The sequence below is a fragment of the Danio rerio genome, chromosome 4 (genome assembly GCF_049306965.1).
Source record: "Danio rerio strain Tuebingen ecotype United States chromosome 4, GRCz12tu, whole genome shotgun sequence".
Lineage (NCBI taxonomy): Eukaryota > Metazoa > Chordata > Actinopteri > Cypriniformes > Danionidae > Danio > Danio rerio.
Window position 1 is genome coordinate 43,770,781 of NC_133179.1, and position 13,601 is coordinate 43,784,381.

General features: G+C 37.6%; 1 protein-coding gene across 1 annotated transcript in view; it reads right to left on the reverse strand.

Annotated features, from left to right (window-relative positions):
- LOC101883766 (uncharacterized) overlaps positions 1-13,601 on the reverse strand; it is a 291,682-nt gene that overhangs the window by 41,817 nt on the left and 236,264 nt on the right. The window lies entirely within an intron of this gene.

Consider the following 13,601-nt stretch of genomic DNA (forward strand, 5'->3'; position numbering starts at 1 on the left):
GTGCTCTTTCGGTTTAATATTTACTGCTAAGAGTGGTTCACTTCCCGCGCAGCCCCCAATCGATCACTCTTTGCTACAAACTGAATGTTATTTAAAACATTATTACCTGTTATTCACAGCTTATGCAGGTTCTGTTCACTAAAGTAGACTTCATTCAGTGTGCACACCCGCCCACTCTGTGGTAACAGCTGACGGTCAGCTCACGTCACGTGTGATTTTGCGGTTACAAATACATTATTACATGAAGACAAACATGACATTTTTGGGGTGAATTATATCTTATAAATACAGCATGTGACTCTTTCAACACCATTCGGAGGTGTCCACTTTGCTAAACAACAAATGTAAAACTATGTGAAGACTTGTTCGGCCACTTTTTCTTCTCTCCTGAACTTGAAAATATGATTGACAGAATCGTAGAAATGCTGGATTAAGATCGTCTAGAAGGTCGAATCGAGATTGCAATCTTTTTACGATTAATTGTGCAGCTCTAGTGTGTGCGCGTGTTTGTGTGTGTGTGTGTATATATATATATATATGTATATATATATATGTGTATATATATATATATATATATATATATATATATATATATGTGTGTATATATATATATATTAGTGCTGTCAAAATTAGTGGGTTAACGCATGCGATTTATTGAAAATATTTAACACGTCAAAAAAATTTATGCAATTAACGCAGTCGCAGTTTTTTTTTTTTTTTACTTCCTGTTGTGGTGGATGTGTTCAACATGCAAAGAAATATAAATAAGACAAAGGAAGCACTTTTTGAAGGCGTTCAGTAAAAAACAATTAATGTTGCATCACCAGGATATACAGAGCCAGGATATACAGAGTGGCTCCCGTGCGTTGTGTGTGTCTGTCTTTCTGTGTCTGTTTCGTTTCAGGGGTTGAGTAAGCGACGTATCTGAGTAGGGGCGTGTGCGTGCGAGACATACCTGAAGAGCGGTGGGGGTGAGTTGTGCGCCACGTACCTGAAGAGCTAGGTGGGATGGAGAGGGGTGTGCAACATATTTAAGGACCGCATGGGAGACGTGCGATTTCCGGGAGATTATCATTCATTTGCGGGCATCCGGGACTCTCAGTGCATTTTGGGATACTCCCCCAACTTCCGGGAGACTTGGGATGTCTGGACTGGACTGTCTTAGCAACTGGATGAATGTAAAGGAGGACTGAGAAAAAATGTTTCTGCTCTATAATTAATGTTCTCAACTCACAGCAATACAACTTTACAATGAGTGCAATTGTTTGTGTTCAATATTTTATTATAATTATTATTATTATGCAATGCCTGTGTATTGGCATTTTTTTGCAGTCCACTTAGAATCCAAATAATTTTTTCTTATTTGGCATTGATTGTTTTGAATTCAAATGGCATTAAGATGCCTGTGTTTTAATTTCTGTAATAAATATGGCTGTCAAACCAGGATATTGATGTTGTTTACATGAAGAAATCTGTGTTACAAGTTAAACAAAAATTCTAATAAACAATTATATTTTGAATTTAAATAGTTTTTGTCTTGCGTTTACATTAATTTAATCGCGATTAATTAAAAAAATGTGATTAATTAGTAAATTGTTTTAATCAATTGACAGCAGTAATATATATATATATATATATATATATATATATATATATATATATATATAAAATAGAGTTCAGTTGCAAAACGCAATAAACGCCATTTTTTTGACATTTGCATTTTATTATTGGAAATTGCTGTTCAGATGTACCTTAATCTATGTGTGAATTGCTGCCATCAATAACATTTAAGAATGTACATTTTACGCTGAGTAAAAAATTAATTTTTTTTCAAAAAAACGCAATATCTGCCAGACCAGTTTATTTACAAAGTGCGGTTATAACAGATATAGAACGTTCAGGAAGCTGTGCGAGCTCAGCATCCCCCGGGAAGAGAGTTTGCTCTGAGTTTGCTCATTGATTTGACAATAATATCAAAACAAAAAACATAATTTTAAAAAGAGGAATCAATAGGCTAACTAATAAAAGCTATTAGTCACGTAGGCTACGTCACTGATCAAAAGCTGTCTGTCAGTCAGAGAATCTTTTCAGAATCAAGCTAGCGGGAGTTTTCACAGACATCTTCAACCTCTCGCTCTCTCGGTTTGACTTCCTGTCAAGCAGACGCCAGGTGGTCAGAATGAACAACATAACCTCATCCACACTGATCCTCAACACTGGTGATCCACAGGGCTGTGTTCTCAGCCCACTCCTGTACTCCCTGTACACACATGACTGTACAGCCAAACACAGCTCCAACGTCATCGTTAAATTTTCTGATGACACAACGGTGGTGAGCCTAATCACTGATAATGATGAGACGGCCTACAGAGAGGAGGTGCACACTCTGACGCAGTGGCATGAGGAAAACCACCTCTCGCTTAACATCAGCAAAACCAAGGAGCTGGTGGTGGTTTTCAGGAAAGAGAAGAGAGAACACACCCCCATCACCATCAACAGGACACCAGTGGAGAGAGTCAGCACTTTCAAGTTTCTTGGAGAACACATCGCTGAGGATCTGACATGGACTGCTCACACAGACGCAGTGCTTAGGAAGGCACAATGCCTCTTCTTCCTCAGGTGTCTCAGGAGGTTTAGAATAAGCCCTCACATCCTCCGCTCATTCTACACCTGCACTGAGAGTTGCTTCCTGTCTGCCTGTATTATCACCTGGTATGGAAACAGCACCAGCAGCAATTGCAAAGGCCTGCATAGGATGCTAAGTAGGTGAATATCCCTCCCTCCAGGACATCTACACCAGGCAGTGCATGAGGAAAGCCAAGAGAATCATCAGCGACTCCAGCCACCCAAGCCAAAGACTTTTCTCTCTGCTACCCTCAGGCAGATGATTCCGCAGCATCCGGTCACGCACCAGCTGGCTGAAGGAAAGTTTCGTCCCTCAGACTATGAGGCTGATGAACACTTAACACACCACACACAGACTCTTCCATACCCCTCACTGCACACCATCAATATGTAGCATGCACTGCATATTAACCAATCTATACATTAAACAATACTGCCTACAACTATGTGTACACCTATTCATTGTTCATATCGCTGTCAACACTGCCAATTTTATATTGTCCTGTTTTTTTGAGAGTATGCTGTTGGATTTTGCACTGTCATTGTATTTGCACTGTCTAGAGCACCTAAGCTTTTCACTCATCATAGCACACATGCTGCTGATGATGTGACAATAAAAATGATTTGATTTGATTTATATATTTGTAACGTTGGTGCAGTTTTAGCCTTTCTAAGAATGACCAAATCATTATTGACCAGTTTAAGCGAGAGCTTTATATGAATCTTACGTTCATTTTGCTTTATTGGGATGACTTTGTTATATTGACTTATTTGTCGCTTATTTTATGCTGGCCACATATGGTTTCACTGAACTACACGGTAATTAGACAAAAACCTTTAATACAAGCAGACAGTTACAATTTTTGTTCAAACAATGTCTCATTGTGCGGGGTAAAGGTTTGTGGTCGTTGCGCAAATATCTTCTGTAAAGGCCTTTCATTCTCTTTTTTTCTTGAGGGCTCCATAGCTGAAAAGACAGCAACCTACCACTGTCTGACGTGTTGTGCAACAGTGCTGAAATATATCGACAGCTCTTCAGTTTAAAAGAAATCGACTTCTGATTGGATGAAAGATTAACTCTGGGTCTGATTGGTTGCAGTTTTACCGTCCTGTTGCTGAGGGATTGTGAAAGCCTACGCCCACGCTTCTGTTTGACTTTTGATTGGATGATCCGATTGACACTGATGGGTTGTGATTGGTTCCGATTAATGCTCTTTTACTTTTTTGTTGCTGAGGCTGAGACTGATAGACACTAGTTAAACCCCGCTTTAAACATGTACATACCAATAAAATGGATTGAGGAAAATAAAGTCAGTGTAGGACTGGAAACCTATGTAAAAGACCAAAAAATGTTAGAGGATTGGTCTGGTGGAACTTGGTGCCATTGGATCGAAGCCACCGAAAGGCGATTGGAAGAGTTTTCCTGCCCAAATACTGAGTGCAAAAGGTAAGTAAAACAGTTGTAATATTAACCCACTGTGACGTACTGAATTTATAGTTAGAAAGTCTGGTCCACAATTGGCCATAGATGAACCAAAAGAAATGTGAAATTATGCTAACGTTAAAGGCTGAACGGGAATTACTGTGTAAGCAAAGGTAGTGATGACGATGCCATATTCAGTTGATACAGTGATTACCTAGCAACATAAAAGTAATCAAGTCAACAAAGAGACAGTTTTGTGTGCCTCGCATTTTTATCGTTTTCAGATACTGAGGTGTCAACATAGCCTTTTTATTTGCCGCAATTTTGACAAATAACAAAAATTCAACAACCTTTTGAAGAACTAATGCTTGTGTACCACCTATTTTAATATGCTAAACGTTAATTACGCAATGGTACTTGTTTTTGCACTACCAAAAAAATGCTACCATTATGCTAGATGAGTAGTATGTATGTTTAACATATAATGTTAGTTAAACAAAAAAATAGTATTGAGGATAATGCATTTAAAATGCAACAACAATTAAATGTATTTATGTCAATGCATGTTCAAGTAATTCTCTATAATTTGGCCCCACCTATTAATTGTATTAACGTTACAACATAACAATAAGTTAACATTTAACAAATCTGTGGTATAATGTTTATAGTGATTAATATTTGTAAATCTTGTTTTGAGTAAATATGACATTTAGCAGATTATTTCTTAGTTAGCATGTTCTAATGAGTGACGTCAAATCTTGTTTCCTTATATAATTTTTCTCTTAATTAAAATCCATAGGACTTTTGTTCATCTGAATAAATGCATTTTTAATGAAATGTGAATAGATAATTAGATTGAATGTGAGTGTATTATAATATTTTTCATATTTACAGAACAAGTCAGTTACTGATTTGCTAGAAGAAACTCACAAGGGCGTTGATGGATTCATTTTTTTCGGCAGAGGAGATGTCAAAATGGTCAGTTATTAGAAAAAATGGGGTTCTTGAGGATAAAAGGCCCAGCCTTAACCAAGAAAAGGTTAATAGGTAAGCACACTACAATATTCATTGCATTGAACAGTTTATATTTAATGCAGGTATAAAACTAGATATGCAAGAATTAAATTTATATGCAGTGATTGTTAACATACTATATGCAACACAGGCTCATTCTGAAATAGCTCAATATACATTTCTGGAGATCGCAAATATGTATGTTTATGTAGCCAGAGCTACATATGGCTGCATTTCATCTTTAAAACGAATGCTACTGGGCAGTATGACGCCGTTTCTTTTCTCGCTTATCAGCTGACCACTTACCTCTTAATGAATAGCTTATCTGGTGTTTGTCCAGTAGATCAACACATACGTCAGTGGACTTGTAAGGCTGGTATCAGGAATGATTATTTACGACATCTGTGTTTTAATGAGAACAGCTACCTGATAAGCATCAAAGAGCTCACATCTGTCGCTCTCAGTGTGGGAGCGAAACTTCCCCCAGACACATATCTCCTGTTATACCCTCTCCCCTTTTGTCTCTGTTTACCTAACGCATTGAAGGTTCCAGCGTGTCTGATAAAGAAGGTCTCACCCCTTTAGATATTGAAACATTTGCCCTCGGTCCGGTAATAAAATTATAATCAGGCCCCTCAAGCAAAACATCCCCTCACCAAGAACAAAGAAACACACAAATGGTAATACCACAGAAACCCCAACCGAAACTTCTTCCCATGAAAATGTCCTGTAGAGAGATGGCCAAATGTAAATATCAAAGAAACACCCTGAGGTGCAAAGATGGGTACTTAAGGGAAGGTGGCAGAGAAGTCGGGGAATCTGTATCCAGATCTCCCGCACAATTGCTGTGTGTAGTCTTTTCGTCTTCAGGTAAACTTCTAAACTTTCATTTATGTACTTTGAATTGGCTAAACGTTTCACTAATGTAATTTTGATTGATTGATGTTACATAATGAATTGATTAATGTTTTGATTGCTTGAATTGATCTTTGAATTATCCTGTTTACCTGATAAATAAATTGTTATGTTTTGAATTATTCAAATAGTCCTCGTGTTATTATCACTGATAAATGTTGTTATCCATAGCACTACAAGCCACTGTACAGGTTAGTAACAGACTAAAACATGTTAGACGGAGCAGCGTGGCACGCTATTCAATGTTGTTAGAGATCCGACTAGCAAATTGGCATTATTTCATGTATACGTAGACTGCAAAAGGCCAACTGTGGGTTTTCTATTTAGAACAACAAAATATTGTTGAAACTAATATAAATGTGGATATTTAGGCCTTCATCTACAAACTTATAATCCTGTGCGATTATTATTAAAATACTCTGTCTTGATTAAGTAGATAACAGATCTATGGGAACCACATAAAAATCTCCTAAATTGAGTAAGTAGTGTTCTGCCTTCTTAGGAGAGTGGTTAATCGCCTCTGTTTAATGACCAAGACTGACAAGCTTGTATTAAGAGATTGTATACCCGGCCGGTGCAAGACTCGAGATGCTATCGGAATCTGAGTAAATGAGAATAAGGTATAATAACAAATTAAAAGAATATTCAATCATAATCTAAAATAATGTGAAAGGAAACAAAATAACTTTATCAATGTTTTATTATTGGAGTCAGATAAAACGAAAGATATACTCATATCAAACTTATATATGTATTTAACTCAATACTATTTGTGCTTAAAAGAAGACAGTGACGCGCAAGAATCCTTCTGCCGTCTGATTGGCTGCCGTCGTTGGACCAAACAGGCGGACCCTACAGACTTGACACAGAGTGGAGTTGATTGCGACAATGGGGTTGGAGTCCATTGAAGAACGTTTCCAGAAAGGATGCAAGTCAAAATGAAAAGCAAAAAAATAAATAAAATTAGTAAATAACAAGATGTGATTGTGGTAAAATCTGAAAATGTAGTAAAAATCAGGGGACTTTCTTTTTTTCGGATTGCTTTTTAAAAAATTGCGGATGGGTTTAGGGAAGGGGCAAGGTGGGGGGATCTGTCGATTGGTCAGTCAGTAAGTCAGTCGTGGACTGCGGCCTCTGGTGGATTTACGTGAGAACAACAAATGTGAATGGCACTCACAAGAGAAATTTGCGAGAACAAAAGCTGCAAAAAAACACACCTCCTGGGACATATTTTGCTCTCTCCAGAAATGTATATTGGGAGTACATAATCAGAATGAGCCTGGGTTGACTATATGTTAGGGCTGCACAATACATCAAGAAATTAATGTGATCGCAATAATTATTATACCTGGTTTTCTGTTGAAGCTTGCTTTAAGCTCTTTGTTTTTACAGGCCCAGAGCACAATACTATCAGACTTTCAACAAAGATGTAATCTTGTTGACCTCCCCTAATGATAAAAATGTTGTAAAACAAAGGAAAAAACAGCACTTGCATGAGATTGGACTCATATTAAATGCTTTTGAATTTAAAAAAAGCATGGGACAGTACTATGGTTTTAAGAAGAATGAATCAAAGAAGGCTTCAAAGATAAAGTGCCACTCGATGTAAGGAAATTGTTTTTATTTTTCTTTAAGTTATAAGTATTGTAATTGTAATACTGTGTACTCGTGTTTTACTGAGTCATTATGTAATGATGCATTAATACCAATGCTTTTCATTTTGTGTAGTTTGGAAATACTTATAGGATGTGGTAACAAGCTTATTAAACCACACTTAACTGAAGGTCAAGAACTGGATGGCAGAATTATTTTAAAGGTCAAGTTGAAGGCCTTATATGTTAGACCCTCAAGACCACTACTCTTGGTAAGTCAGGTGTAATTGTTTAATTTAAATAAAACATCCTTTTAGGATTATTTTTGCCATAATTGTTTCTAGACCTGCCGATATATAATAATTCATTATATTGTGATGATGAACATGCACAGTTTGGATATAATGGGTACTTTAATGTAGTATGGATTATTAACTTCTTAAACTTTTAAAGTGTTGTCAAGAATATTCAGATTGCAGGGGCGTAGCAACCGGGGGGACAGGGGGATACGTCCCCCTCACTTTTAGAGACAGACAATTTAGAAACAGGAGCTTAAGAATGTAAACTTCTGGATTTCATACAGCTGTCCCCCCACTGTTAAAATGTCCATCACGCCCCTGTCAGATTGTACTTGTAATGGTGTTCATAACAGTGCTAAAGACTGCTTAATCTTAATAACTTTTTATGATTTTTTTTTAACTGTACAGTAAGGTTATATTTACCTTTTAAAGTCAATGTGACACTGCAAAAGATTTCAATTTCATAACCATTGTTAAATAGCAAATGAAAATAAAGTGTTCTAATCAATTTATTAAATGAAGGTAAAACTAATACAAGTTGTATTTAAACCTACATTAATAGTAATAGATCTTTTTTCTTTCTCTCTTCTTGCTGTTAATTTTAATGCAGTACCTAAACATGGCTAATGAGAACTTTTTTGAAATATTGTTACCTATATTTTACTTTATAATCCATTTGAAACTTAATTTGGTAGAAATATTTATTTTCTCTGGACATGAATATAAGATAAAGCAATACATTAGGTATTCTTTGTTTATTACACCTGTTAAACTAACCTTGTCTTGCAGCTTAGGTCAACATTGTGATAATACCACATACTGTGATAACAAACAATTAATCCAAAGACAAAAATGCAATGTTAATTTCTTTTTATCTCTCGTTAAAGCTCCTTTTCACATTTGTAGACATGGTTAAAAAGTAAATGTAAACAACGATGTAAAACATCCCATATTTTAAATAAGTTTTTATTCAATAATCGCCAACTTATCCAGCACGTTTTACGCAGCGGATGCCCTTCCTGCCGCAACACATCACTGGGAAACATCCACACACACACCCGTTTACACTCATACACTACGGCCAATTTAGTTGATCAATTCCCCTATAGTGCATGTGTTTGGACTGTGGGGGAAACCGGAGCACTCAGATGAAACCCACGCAAACGCAGGGAGAACATGCAAACTCCACACAGAAACACCAACTGACCCAGCCAAGGCTCAAACCTGCAACCTTCTTGCTGTGAGGCGACAGCACTACCTACTGTGCCACTGCGTCACCTAAACCAGGGTTCCCGCGGGTCCTTACAAAGTCTTAAAATGTCTTAAATTAAAATCCGGGAAATTAAGGTCTTAAATTGTCTTAAATTTTTCCGTAAAGTGGCTGTAGAAACAAGTCAAAAAATCTAAGCAAGAAAAGCATTTTTTTGCAGTGTAGGCATAATTACCCTAAAGTGGGCAATCAAATATAATCTCACTCATTAAATATAAAGTACAGGATAACATATTTATCAACACCAACTAATCTCCTAACTAAACACTTGTTGTATGCCTTTAGGAGAACAGTTGAACTCATCGGTGAACTCACTGGTGATGCAATTTGACCAATAGCTGAGCGACTATCAGCAGTGTATCCACCTGACTTATACACAACACATCTGATGGTCTCAACCCCATTAATAAGGCAAGAAATCCCACTTATTAAACCTGACAGGTCACACCTAAGTGAAGACCATTTCAGGTGACTACCTCTTGAAACTCATCAAGAGAATGGCAAGAGTGTGCAAAGCAGTAATCAACGCAAAAGGTGGCTACTTTGAAGAACCTAGAATATGACATATTTTTAGTTGTTTCACATATTTTGTTACATATATAATTCCACATGTGCTTATTTATAGTTTTGGTGCCTTCAGTGTGAATCTATAATTTTTATAATCATGAAAATAAAGAAAAGTCTTTGAATGAGAAGGTGTGCCCAAACTTTTGGTCTGTACTGTAGATGTAATATGTTGACATGTCTTAGATTCAAAGTACCTAGCATTCATTTCATCCAGAGCATTTTCATCCGGAGCATTGTCTGGAGGAATAATTTCCTCATTTTCTCTTTCGTCGTCATCATCATCTTTCTCATCCTCCTCGTCTGTGAAATCTGAACAATGAGAAACATTTTATTTTCAGTTTTTAACAATATTCCTTAGCACCAAAAAGATACATGCAAATATTTTTGGAGGGCCTGCAGAAACAGCTGAGAACCACTGCTGTAAAATATTGTCATTTAAAAAAACTGTTAAATATATCAGGAAACAGAACAAGTTTAGTTGTTACACAGTAATAATGAACAAAAATATGACATATATTAGAACTTAACTTAGAAACATAAATACCTCCAATTTGATCCAGCGACTTTCCTTTTAATCCATACAACTTTCCATTTTCGAACGCTAGCAACAACTTTGAAAATTTTCCGCTTTGAAAAGTGGGCTCAGACAATCTATAGAACTGTCTGCGGACAGAGATGTCATGGCCCAAAAAATCTGAAAGATTGTCCTGTTCGTTTTCTTTTAGGTTCAAAATTTGAGAAGTGGTGGCTATATGTTGGCAGATCTTGGTGGATCTGAGATCATCAGGCTTTTTTGCACCGCATTCATCAGCTAGTCTTTTCAGACATTGATGTCCTCTGTAATATGTCATGCAGTTTGGTACAGCAAAAAGGTATTTGTTTTCTTCAGACACACCACATTCCTTTCTTTTAGCAATAATCAAATTGAGTGAACCGGTCATGTGTGGAGTATACAACACTGCCACCTTTCTCCCTCATTTTCCTTTAATTTCAACTCGGCTGAAATATCTGCATAGCTTCTGTTCATAAGCTGACAGTCCTGTTGCTTCTTGTGTATGTGTGTGTGTGTGTGTGTCTGTCTGTCTGTCTGTCTGTCTGATTGCACTGAAGAAAATGACTCGATTTCATTTTTGATACTTCTCCAATCCGTTTTACTTCTCCAATCCGTTTTCTGTTGAATAGAACAATCTTGGTCAATGTAGTATGTGGTAATCTGGAATAATTCTGAACTGTTGAAGCATTTCTTAGTGCTGCAGTTGCGAACTTGGCTGTTTTGTCAAGGTGTTCGTTAAGCTTTATAATGTATTCTTTAAGTGGCAGATTGTCTGGTTTGTTGTATTTCAGATCACTAATTGTACCACAAGCACAGTCTGATATAGATACTACGCCCATTTTGCCTGATAAAGTTTCTGGAATGCTTCAGAGGATTTTACGAGTTCCTTGTCTCCAGCCATAAGAGCACGGCAACCTATAATGTCACTGATTTTTAACGGTGAATTTCCTATTTTCAAGGCAAGACTTGGAGTTTTGAACTTATTCTTACTTTTGGAAAATTCCGCCATCTCCTTTACTGGCTCGTTTACAATCATAAAGTTCTTTGGTTTTATTGCATCCCCTAATGTCTCGATTGAACTTATTTCACGTAAAGACAACAGGAATCGTCCTAGCTGCCGAATTTTTTGACGAATCTAGTCATGTTTTTATGGATCATGACAGTGTTTATTGTAAAGTGACTCTAAAAAATGCAGCAGGCAATGTTCGTTGTGAACAGCAGATGAAGTTTCATCGTCATGCATACGACTAAGCATTTTTAGCAGTCCATCTTCAGAGGTTGCACTTGCGGATTTTACCAGTTCTGTGAGACAAAGTACTCGCTTTCTGCCACAATGGTCACTCTTCTCTACGTTTACATCATCAAGATGGTGTCGAGCATGGCCACCATGTTCCAAGCTCCCAGCAAACTTTGTTGTGTTTTGTGTGTTTTACTTGTATTTTTGTCGTTTTTTGCGCTGTATGTACACACTCTCATTACCTACGACAGACATACACTTCGGTAAATTGGCTTCCTCGTTGCACATCGAAGACCAGACTTCTTTATCGACGCTCTGTTTACAAACACAGCAACAGAGCCCTTTGTCTGGGTAACACAACCGAAGTGACGAAGGAAATGCAGCCGGAAAAGATGAAAGAGAGCCGGCGTCCTCGTTAGACTGAGACGCTGTGAATTTTGACCTCCGCTCCCCACCATTCTGCTGGCTAACGTTTAGTCACTGGACAACAAACTTTGCAAGCTACGGGCATGCATTTCCTTCCAACAGGAAACAAGAAACTGCTGCATTATCTGCTTTACAGAAACCTGGATATCTGCGGAGGTACCAAACAGCTGTTGAACTTTCGGGGTTCAGGCTTCATTACTTCGTCCACACTGATTCTCAACACTGGTGCTCCACAATACGCTTATTGCACGTGGCCGCCATTTCAAAGAACCAAAGCGAAGCTGCGGTGGGAAGAAACCCTGAAGTATAGGACGAGCACTGTAAAAATTGCAGTAATATGCCGTGTACTACAAACCTCCAGCTGTTGCAGAGATTTCAAAATGCAGAAAATGGTGTAACCATCACTTTAATATTATTTAGTAAGTTTATTTTAAACAATTAAAAGCAATTTAGCATCAAACAACATCACAATCTCAGTGATACGCTTAAGTGTCCTCCTTGGCTTCTCATGGCACTAGTTAAACACCATGAGGACGCTTTACTGCTTCAGCCTATGTAACCAGGTGAGTGATAAAACACTGCAGTCCTCTGTAGCACACCCTCGTGTTGTCTGTGATAGTGTTGTTCTGGTACGGAAGTTTTAAACCCAGCTATTTCCCCGCTAACATGGAAGCGCTGCTGAGCGCGGTCCTGACATGACTGATCTTCACAGCTTCGCGCTTCCGTCTCCGTGTAAATATTTGCACTATTTGTATTTTGTACTGTCTTGAGCTAGCACCTAAGCTTTTCACTCATCATAGCACACGTGCTGATGATGATATGACAATAAAAGTGATTTGAATTGCTATAACCCTCTTCAAAAGTGAAATTGTACCTGTTGCACATTTAATAAGCCCAGTAGTGTAGAAAAATACAGTAATTGACTCAATGCAACAGCCCTGGTCTTTATCCCACTCTTTCTCAGTTTACAGGACTAGACTATATAGACCTAGGCCTAATGATTTTATAGGCTATTGAACTAATTCTCTCCCCATCACAGAAAAAAATACAGTTTAATGTTCAATCAATTTGGGTTATGGAGATAACTGGCAACGTTTCACTACCCGCTACTTATGTGTTATAAATACCTGCACACCAGTATAAGAATGACATTAAATCTTGCCTAAAATAAAAGATAATTTAAGTTTATTCAACAAATTATATATTTGTACATGAAAGCAGCACAATTCTCCCCAGTTCACGGATTTGTTTTACAAAATAGGTTGGAATGATTTAAAATCCTGGATATCAAACATGTTTGCTATGATCGAGGAGACTTCGTTTTGTGTTCAAGATTCACATTACCAGATTATCTGCGCTGAGAATCAGAACCGATCAAAGTCCTCGACAAGAATTCATCTCTGATTATCGGGAGATGAAAATAAATTAGGCTAAAACTCCTTTGGTCTGAGCCCGGCTTTAGATAGTTAGCTAGATGTCTTGTCTGTGGCAGGTGTTTCTTTTTCAGGTAAGGGACACACAACTGGCAGAAGAAGGAAACCCACCAGAGCATTGGTGAAGCTTTATCTGAACACTGGAGAACAGCTTGTGCATTACTGGAGTTCAACAAGCATGTAGAGCTCTGTTAGTCTTGTCTAGAGATAAATATGACCCCCCCCCCCCCCCCCCTTATATTTTACA